At 38.9% G+C, this 10,512-nt stretch overlaps 1 protein-coding gene across 1 annotated transcript in view; it reads right to left on the minus strand.

Moving 5' to 3' along the window:
* The window catches only part of PIP5K1B (phosphatidylinositol-4-phosphate 5-kinase type 1 beta), a 354,990-nt gene extending 346,256 nt beyond the window's left edge, over positions 1-8,734 (minus strand). Inside the window, exon 1 of the mRNA XM_068551827.1 lies at positions 8,705-8,734. The gene's annotated coding sequence lies outside the window, so the exon portion shown is untranslated. The remainder of the gene's footprint in view (positions 1-8,704) is intronic.
* Between the last annotated feature and the right edge of the window lie 1,778 nt (positions 8,735-10,512).

Consider the following 10,512-nt stretch of genomic DNA (forward strand, 5'->3'; position numbering starts at 1 on the left):
GGTTAAGAATCCGCCTGCCAATGCAGGGGACACGGGTTCGATCCCTGGTCCGGGAAGATCCCACACGCCGCAGAGCAACTAAGCCCGCGAGCCACAACTACTGAGCCCGTGTGCCACAACTACTGAAGCCTGTCCTCCGCAACAAGAGAAGCCACCACAATGAGAAGCCTGCACACCGCAACAAAGAGAAGCCCCCGCTCGCTGCAACTAGAGAAAGGCCACAGGCAGCAGCAAAGACCCAGCGCAGCCAAAAATAAATAAATTAATTAATTAATTAAAAAAAAATTTTGTGAAGCTGTCACCCATTTCTTCTAAAAGAGGTCTCTTTTGCCCAGGGTTCCTTTAGTTAGAGTATTAGCATTTCAATCATTAGTGTTTTGAGTAGACAGATTTCCTCATTCATTAAATAGGGATATAAGACATCTTACAGGAGTACAGTTAAGGATTAAAACTACTCAGTCTTCAAGTCTCAGCTTAAATATTATTTTCTTTGGGATCCCTTTCCTCATACCCCTCCTCACCTCCAAGTCTCGACGGGGCAGTGTGTCTCTCCTCTGTGCTTTCCCAACTCTCTGAACCAGTGCTGTCCAACAGAGCTTAGTGCAATGATTCCATTCTGTAATCGTGCTACCCAATAGGTAGCCGCTAGCCACACATGGTTATTGAGCATTTTAAAAGTGGCTACAAAGGCTGACAGATTGAATTTTAAGTGTTATTTAACTGTAATTAATTTAAATTGAAATAGCTCTATGTGGCTAGTGACCACTGGATGGACCACACAGCTCTCAACAATTCCCATTATAGCACTTAACACACTGTGGTTCATCTTTCACAAGCCTGAGATACATAGCGAAATTCATTTTGACTGTGATGATCACTGCTGTATTCATAGCACCTTGCCCGGGGTCTGGTACACAGGAAGCTCTCAGTAGGGCAGCTATCATAATCTTCAACATCATCTCGTCACTCTTTGCATCCCACAGCTTAGATTAGCACACGCTGTAGATGTTCATTGACTTAATTGATTTCTAGGCTTACAAGCCAACCAATTATCTGCTCCTGGAGAATGTTCAAGCGAAGGGAGTTGCATAAATGTCTTTCTGATATATTTCCTTGTGTGCGGCACAGAGGTTAGAAGCATCTGCTTAGACTCAAACCCTGACCACATGACCTCTAGTACGGAAACTTTCTATGCCTTAGCTGATTATTCCTCTGTAAGATGGGGACATTAATAGCCCTGCCTCCTTGAGTTGTTGCAAGGATTATATATGTGTTGAGGTTTACAACTCTCATTTTATAGGAAATATAGAGATCAGAAGACCATGTTAAATGACATCATAAAGATTCAAAATCCAGACTGTAGGAAACTCTTGTTAGGAAACAGAGGCAGCCATCCTGTGGTCATTAGGAAATAAATCTAAGAACCAAGACAAGACTCTGAGATTGGTAATCTCGCTGCAAGGGAGGCTAGGAGAAATATCTGGTATTGTCACTCTTTATAGTAAAGGGCAGGCTCTCAGGAGAGGAAGAAGTACTAGAGAGTGACTTTGTGTAGCGATCCATAATGTGAGCTCTACAGCCTTTGGTAAAACCCCAGTCGCAACTGCCTTCAACTTTGCATGGACCTAAGCGTGGGCAGTTTCAGCAAAGAGGGCCCCCAAGCTTCAAATTCTGTCTGTAAGATGTTGGTAAGTCAGGCACAAGCACTGTGTCAGTTAGGGGGTCTCAGTTTTTCCTTGAGTGGCAACTGTAACAAAAGTTCAGGCCTTTACTCATACTGAAATGAAAGTGTGAAAATAAGGGTTGGGATGGGGAGAGAACGGAACAGCTGGAAAAAATTGCCTGGTTCTTCTCTTCTTAAGAGTTCCCTGGAGCCCCCAAAATGACAGTCTGGGGTTACCCTTTCATCTTCTCAGGATCTATCATTCTTAGGCTTCCCAGCTTGTTCTCCAACTTGGGTCTCCTGAAGTATGGCTGATATATTTTAAAATTCTGTTTTAGAAGACTTTTCTAAATCCTTTTTATTTTATAAAATTAAGCAAAATAATTAGGGCATACATAAAACTACAAAAACAGTATCACTTCAACAAAATCCTAACTCTCTCCACTTTTGTACATCTATTCTGCCATTACCTTGGCCCAATGCACCATCACCTCTTGCTTGGATGACCTCAGGAAACTTTTAACTAAGTCCTCTTGCTTCCACTTTTGCCTCCTTAAAATTCATTTGCCAAACACTGTGCAGTGCGATCTTTAAACCAGTGGAAATCAGATTTTGTCCCTCTGCTGTTTAAAATATTCTAAAGTCTTTTTAATGTCTTAGAATAAAAGTTAAATTCTTTACTGTGGCCCTCAAGGCCCTACATGGTGTGATCACAAAATATACATCTTTGGTGTCATTGCAGACCACTCTATCCCTTGCTCCCCAAAGTTTCAGACACACTTGTCTTTTTCTTTCTGTTTCACGAACATGCTAAACTATTCTGTACTCACGGAACTTAAACTTGCTGTTCCTTCTGCCAGGAAAGCCCTTAACCTGGATCTTCCCTGGTTGTCTTCTTCCCTTCATGTAAACCTTGACTCCCGTGTCATTTCCTGCAAGAGGACTTTCCTGACCATTGTACAGAAAGGTTTATGGTAACGATCTTCCATCTAAAACACACACGTGCACACTGGTTTTACTCAATGTATTAATACATATGGGGTGAAGGGCTTAGAACAGCACATTGTTAAGTCCGGTATTTTTAGGTATTATTTTTTCCATTATACCACATATAGTCTAAATTTCTCTTGCATATTTACGTATTTACTTTTCCATGGTTGGTTTACCTTCCTCATTGTTAGCTCCATAAAGGTAGAGACCTTGATTTTTTTGGTTTTGTTTATTTATATATCTCTAGCACCTAGAATAAAGCCTGGCACATAGTAGGTACTCAATAATCATTGCTGAAAAGATGAATTAACTATAGAAAAAAATATATATGACAAAGAAAAAAAAGAATAGAAGATAACCACCAATAACTCTGCATAGGGGGACTTTTGTTTTCTTCTCTCTAGCTTTTCAGATATTCCAATATTTTACAAAGATCAAAGATCAATTTTTTTACAAAGATTTTTACTTTCCTGAATCATAAAAAAGAGTTAATTTTTGCAAAAGGAGTTATGTTGCCTTGCTGTATGAAACGTCAATTGATCGATTTCTGCAGGCATACTGGAGGTTGCAATCTCTGGATCTGTGCTTAACCACCTCTTAAATCAGAAATCTTCTGACATTCTTCAGGAAGAATGCTCAGTGCTGTGTCCCTTAGTGTGTGAACACACATGCGGGCCCTGGTGAGAGCCCCCTGGGAGGTCTGACAAGTCTCATTCCATCAGCAGCCACGTGCCATGTGACTAACCACCTGCCTCTTTATCTCTAGCTCCTTAAGTCAGGAGTTCTGTCTGGCTACAGAGCTTGACACTGTGGAGGTCAGCCAAGGTCAGGGCTCCAGTAAGAATGACTCACACCCCGCTCCACGCTCTCTCTCCGCTGGGCACAGGCTGCAGCACGATGAACACTGTGATTTTCCATGCTCGGCTCCCAGGATGTGAGGCTCAGTCCCTGAAATACTGATCCATGCAAAAAACCTGAAGTAGCCCCCAAAGAGGGTGTTTGACATTTAGGGGAAAAAAAAGAAGCTTTTACTCTCTGATCCTATCCAGTGTGGTGCTGATTCGAAGTTGACTGCACAGTGCAAACGTGCTTTTTCAAGCTTGTCCAAAGGAGGGCAATCATTATGATTTTTTTAAAAATAATGATCGTGAAAGATTGCAAACGCACATAGTGTTAATAATACAGTTTAAAAATTGCAATACCAGGGTGAAGCTTATTAAGATTCTTACATGCCTCCCTTGCTTTGGAGTCTCTTGCCTTAAAAAAAAAAAATTACAGATACAGTATACCCACCCTCAATTCCATTCCTTTCCTTCCTCCCCAGTGTCAAACAGTATCATAGAGTTTATCAATGTTCCACATAGTTTTATATATCCATGTATGCATCAATTTTGTTAAATTGTTATGATTATTTTAAGCTTTCATATAAAGGTTACCATACCTCACGTATCATTTTGCAACTTGTTGTTCAGCATTATATTTACAAGATTTATCTTTATTGATACATGAGATGGTCAGTTTTCTGTGTCAAGTTGACTACAGTGCCCAGTCATTCAATGAAACACTGATCTAGGTGTTCTGTGAAGGTATTTTGTAGGTGTGATTAAACTCCATAATCAGTTGACTTTAAGTAAAGGAGATCATCCTAGATAATTTGGATGGACCAGAGTCAGTCAGTTGAAATTTATACTCCTATCAATAGGCCATGAGAGTTCCAGTTTTTCCACATCTTCCACACCACTTGGAGTTGTAAAACTTATATTTATAATCTGGTGGATGTAAAACTATTTCGTTGCCGTTTTAATTTCTATTTCTCTAATGTATAATAGTGAAAAGCAGCTTATCATGTGATTATTTTCTGTCCATATAGCCTCTTTGGTAAGGTGTTTGTTCAAATCTTTTGCCCATTTGAAAAACTGGGGTTTGTTCTCTTATTATTGAGTTTTGTAAACTCTTTATATCATAGATACAAGTCCTTTGTTGGATATATGATTTGCAAATATTTTCTCCCAGTCTGTGGCTTGTCTTCTCACTCCCTGAAGTGTCTTTTGCAGAGCAGAAGTTTTTAATTTTGATGAAGCAAAGTTCATCAGTTTGCTCTTTTATGGATCATGTTGCTGGTGACATGTCTAAGAAATCCTTGCTTAACCCAAGGTTACAAGGATTTTTCCCCCTATTTTATCTTCTACAAGTTTTATAGTTTTAGGTTTTACGGTTAGGTCTATGATGCATTTTTAGTTAATTGCTGTACATAATACAGGATATGAGTTGAATTTCATTTTTTTTGCTTACGGACGTCCAGTTGTTCTAGCACTATTTGTTGAAAAGACTATTTTGTATCTTTGTCAAAAATCAATTGACCATACATGTGTGGGTCAATTTCTGGGCTCTCTGTTCTGTTTCAGTGATCTATTTGTCTATCCTTTTGCCAATACCACACTGTCTTGATTACTGGAGATTTATAGCAATTCTTGAAATCAGGTGGCATGACTCTTCAAGTTGGTTCCTCTTTTTCAAAGTTGTTTTGACTAATCTAATTCCTTTGCCTTCTCATATCCGTTTTAGATTCGGCTTGTTGATATCTACAAAAAATTCTGCTGAGATTTTGATTAGGGTTATGTCAAATCTGTAGATTAATTTGGGGAGAAATGAGATTACAACAATGAACATGCTATGTGCCTTTTTTTAATTTATTTTTTTATTGAAGTATAGTTGATTTCTAATGTATATATATATATTCTTTTCCATTATGGTTTATCCCAGGGCTGTGTGTCTTTTGACATATTTAGTTCACTGTTTCTTTTATCAGTGTTTTCCAGTTTTCACCATATGGATCCTACACATATTTTGTTAGATTTATACCTAAGTATTCTTTTTTGGGGTGCAGTTTGTCAGTGGTACTTTTAAAAAGGTTGCTTTCCAACTATGACATATAGAATGGATAAACAACAAGGTCCTACTGTATAGCACTGGGAACTATATTCAATATCCTGAGATAAACCATAATGGAAAAGAATATAAAAAAGAATGTATATATGTGTATAACTGAGTCACTTTGCTGTACATCAGAAATTAACACAACATTGTAAGTCAACTATTAAAAAATTAAAATAAAAAAATAAAAAGGTTGTTTTCCTGTTGCTAGTATATAGAAATATAATTGATTTTTGTATATTGACCTTGAATCCTGCAACATTGCTAAGCCCATTACTTCTAGAAATTTTTCCTTTGCCAACTTATATATTGGTTTGTGGGTTTTTTAAATTGATTTGCAAGAGTCCTTTATATATTCTGTATATTTATTCATTGGCCAAATACTTATTGAGTGCCTGCTATGTATCAGGTACTATATTAGCACGCTAATCTTGAGTCAACTTTGTTCATTGCTAAATACTTCAAGAAGCAGTTATTCATCTCAATTATATAAATACTTATACAGTACCTACACATCCATTAAATCACTTATTCAAAAATGTTATTGAGTACCTACTATAGGCCAGGTAATAGTTTAGCTACTGGAGATATAGCACAAAAACACACACACAAAATGAAGAGCTCTGCTCTAATGGAGGAGAGAGACAATAAATAAACAAGTAAATAAATAAGCTAATTTCAGGTAGTGAAATGCTTTGGAGAAAATAAGTTAAGGTAATAGGACAGAGGGGACAGGTGAGAAGACAGAGAAAAAGGTGGTATTAGATACAGTGGTTGCGGAAAACCTCTCCTGAGGGGCATCATTTAAGCCAAGACCTGAGTGAGAAGAACAAACTGAGGCAAGAGCCCTCCAGGAAGAGAAAACAGCAAGTGCAAAGGTCCTGGGGTGAGAATGAGCTTGGTATGACTGAGGCACAGGAAGGGGGCCAGAGTGTCTGGAGTTTCATTAAGCAGGGGATGGTGATACAAAAGAGCCTAAAGAGGCAAAGAGGGGCTGCAGGTAGGGAGAGGCCATGATAAAGGAGACTTGATTCTCAGTCCTTAAAAAATAGCAATGCCTGGGCCAAGCATCTCTGACACAAAGGTGAGCGAGACAGAGCCTAGCCCTCAGGAGGCCGTGATCTAGTGAAAGAGACAAACACATGAACAAATGCACTACAGTGGGCAAACTACTGTAATTGAGGTAGGTGTGTAGGAGGATTAGGAGGTGTGTAGGAGGCAAGAGAGAGGCAAGAATTATCCTTTATTCATATTTTGTAAGATAGAACTTCTATAGCCTTCTATTTAAGCCCCAAAGTAGAAAAATTCCCTTAAAAATAATACACACACATACATATTATGTATATATAATATATGGTACTATCTTATTTTCAAATTGTGATGACTAGGTAGAGATCCCTTCTCTGTGCTCCCAGTGTGCTCTCTGCTTTTCCCCATTCGAGCACCTGGAAAGCCTATATTTACTTGCTTCTCTGTCCCACCAACCTCCACGTTCCATGAAAACAGCAGCTGAGTTTTATTCCCCATTATATCCCCAATGTCTGCCACAGTGCCCAGTGCATTCTAACTGCTCAGTGAATGCTCAGTGAAAGAGAACAAAGCTCTGAGACTAAAGCACATTCATATCTTATTTCATTTGATTCTCATCACAATCCTGAGAGATGGGCAGGACAGGTGTAAGTATCCCATTTTACAGATGAGCTAACTGATGATCAGAGAGAGTAAGTAACTTGTCCAGTGAAGCACAGCTATGGTGTTAGGGCAGAACATCGGGATCCCAGTGACCTGCCTTTTCCTAGGTTAGGGTTTTTTTTCCCTTTACTACCTCCTTATCCTATGCTGACTTTGGGGAATATGCCAAAGAACATGGAGGTCAAAATGATGGGCTTGCTTTTGTACGAATTCACTGGTATGTCTTCTAACCACTGAGAAGTCTCCAGAATATTATAACTTATTCAATGATTTGTATTGTAAAATGTGTCATACATCCAGAAAAGTATAAAATTTTACAGTTTGAAAAACAATAAAGATCCATGTACGTATATCCTGGTTACAAAGTAGATCATTTCCAGCACTTGAGAAGCCTCCAATGCATCCTTCCCTAACCACGTCCCCTCCTTCCCACCTGGAAGTACACATTTAGCTTACTTTGGGGTTAACCAGTCCCTTGCTGTTCTTTACAGGTTTCCTACTTATACATATAACAGTCCCCCTTATCTGCAGGCGGTACATTCCAAAACCCCCAGGGGATGCCCAAAACCACGGATAGTACAAAACACTATATATACTATTTTTTTCCTATACATACATACGCATGATAAACTTTAGCAAATTAAGTGCCATAGGAGATTAACAATAAGTAATGATAAAATAGAACAATTGTAACAATATACTGTAATAAAAGTTATGTGAATGTGGTTTCTCTCTCTCAAAATACTTACTGTACAACTTTAATGCCTTTTCTATCTTAACTAAGCACTTATCAAATACTGTGGCCATAATTTTGCAGTTTGAGGTGCAACAGCAAAACTAGCATGAATATCTTTTTCCTTCTTCACAATTTCACCAATAGAAGATTCGTTCCTACCATAGCTCTTAGCCACCTCAGCGTACAATTTTCTTTCCTCATTAAATCGGGAACTTTCACTTTTTCACATAAAGGAAGCACTTTACTGTTTCTCTTTCGTGGATTCCAATTGTCAGCATCACTACTCTTGTGCTTTGTACCCATTATTAAGTAAAATAAGGGTGACTTGAACACAAGCCTTGCGGTACCATCAACAGTCATCTGAAGAACCAGAAGGCTACTGAATGACCAACTGGTGGGATATGATGGACAAAGGGATGATTCACGACCTGGGCTGCACCTAGCGGGATGGCCCAAGATTTCCTCATCTACTCAGGATGGTGTGTAATTTAAAACTTAATGGATTGTTTATTTCTGGAATTTTTCATTTAATGTTTTCAGACTGTGGTTGACCAGGGGTAACTGAAAATGCAGAAAGCGAAACCATGGATATGTGGTGACTACTGTATGTATCTAAACAAAATATGTTTTAGTTTTAAATACTGAGTAGCAAGCACCCAACTAGCTGTGTAAGGACAGGATGATCTTACCTCTATTAGACGAAGACTCCCAGGAAAAATAAGCTGAAGATCCCCAGAGCCAGAATAGGCCTTCAGGTTCCCCGGGAGCTTATGGGAGCCTCTTCTAGGGAAGTCAGTGGGCAACGTCACATCTGAGTCCTGGGGAAAGAAGGGGGAGAAAAAGGATTAACACAGGCCTGCAACTCACTCCTTCCCCACTAGGGGATGCCTCTGTCAGACCATTGCTGTAATTCAATTCCATCCATGGTATTAAGGAGGAGGAAGATTTGGAAAGGGTCTACTTCTAAAGTGTTTTCAACATGAATTACCTGCTCTGTTTAGATAGATTGCTGTAAATAAATGTGGAATTTATGGATTAAGAGCATGGCTGGCTGGAGAATGGGAGGGGCAGGGCATTTCCTAACTGTGTAATTACTTCCTACCTGTATAAATAAATAAAATATAAATGAAGTATAAAACTGAGGGGGGCCCCCAAACAGATATAGCTTCCTTTGAGAGCAATTGCATATATGGCTCAAAACCCATATGTAGATCTGACACCAAAATATGTCCTAATGTAGGTGAAAGGGACACTTTTGGACACTGGTGGTTTTAGGATCCTCCAGGAAAAGAATGTTCTGTTTTGTGCCTGTTGCTTGCCTGTATCTTTTTAATCATTAGTGAAGTTTGGTGCTGAGTAAAACCTAGGATTCTCATCACCCCATTTGACAAATTGACGTTTTGTATGAACTCAATACAGATCACGATAGTGGGGGCATTTGGCAATACTGTAGAATCACCCAGATACTAATGTCTACCAGAAATGCGGTCAAGGGGCTTTGTACTCTAACCTGTGTCTTCTGAATTCATCATGGATTCCCTCAGCTCTCAAAAACAAGGTAAACTACGATGAGATACCACTTCACACTCATTAGTATGGCTACTATAAAATACAAAGACAGAAAATAGCAAAATAGCAAGTGTTGATAAGGATGTGGAGAAGTTGGAACACTTGTGCACTCTTGGTGGGAATGTGAATTGGTGCAGCCACAGTGGAAGACAGTATGGAGGATCCTCAGATAATTAAAAATAGGATGACTATTTGATCCAGCAACTCCAGTTCTCAGCATATAGCCAAAGGATAGGAAATCACTACCTTGAAGAGACATCTGCACTCCTACGTTCGTTGCAGCATTATTCACAACAGCCAAGGTATGGAAACAACTAAGTGTCCATCAACTGATGAATGGATAACGAAGATTTATCAATAGTGTATACACACACAGTGAAATGCTATTCGGCCATGAGAAAGAAGGACATCCTGCCTTTTGTGACAACATAGATGGACCTTGAGGGCATTATGCTAAATGAGATGTCAGACAGAGAAAGACAAATAGCGTGTAATATCACTTACATGTGGAATCTAAAAAAGCTGAACTCATAGAAATGGAGACTAGAATGATGGTTACCAGGGGCTGGGGGGTGGGGGAAAAGGGGAGATGTTGGTCAAAGGGGACAAACTTCCAGTTTTAAGATGAGTAAGTTCTTGGGAATCTAAAGTACAGCATGGTGATTGTAGCTCATAATACTATATTATATACTTCAAAGTGACTAAGAGAGTAGAGGTTCTTAAATGTTCTCACCACAAAAAAGAAATGGTAAATATATGACGTGATAGAGGTATTAACTAAGGCTATGTTGGTAATCATTTTGCAAAATATAAATGTATCAAATCAACCCATGTACACCTTAAACTTATACAATGCTATATGTCAATTATATCTCAATAAAGCTGAAAAAATAGAAATACCATATAATCTAGCAATTCCACTTCTGGG

Source organism: Eschrichtius robustus, chromosome 10 (assembly GCF_028021215.1).
Source record: "Eschrichtius robustus isolate mEscRob2 chromosome 10, mEscRob2.pri, whole genome shotgun sequence".
Taxonomy (NCBI): domain Eukaryota; kingdom Metazoa; phylum Chordata; class Mammalia; order Artiodactyla; family Eschrichtiidae; genus Eschrichtius; species Eschrichtius robustus.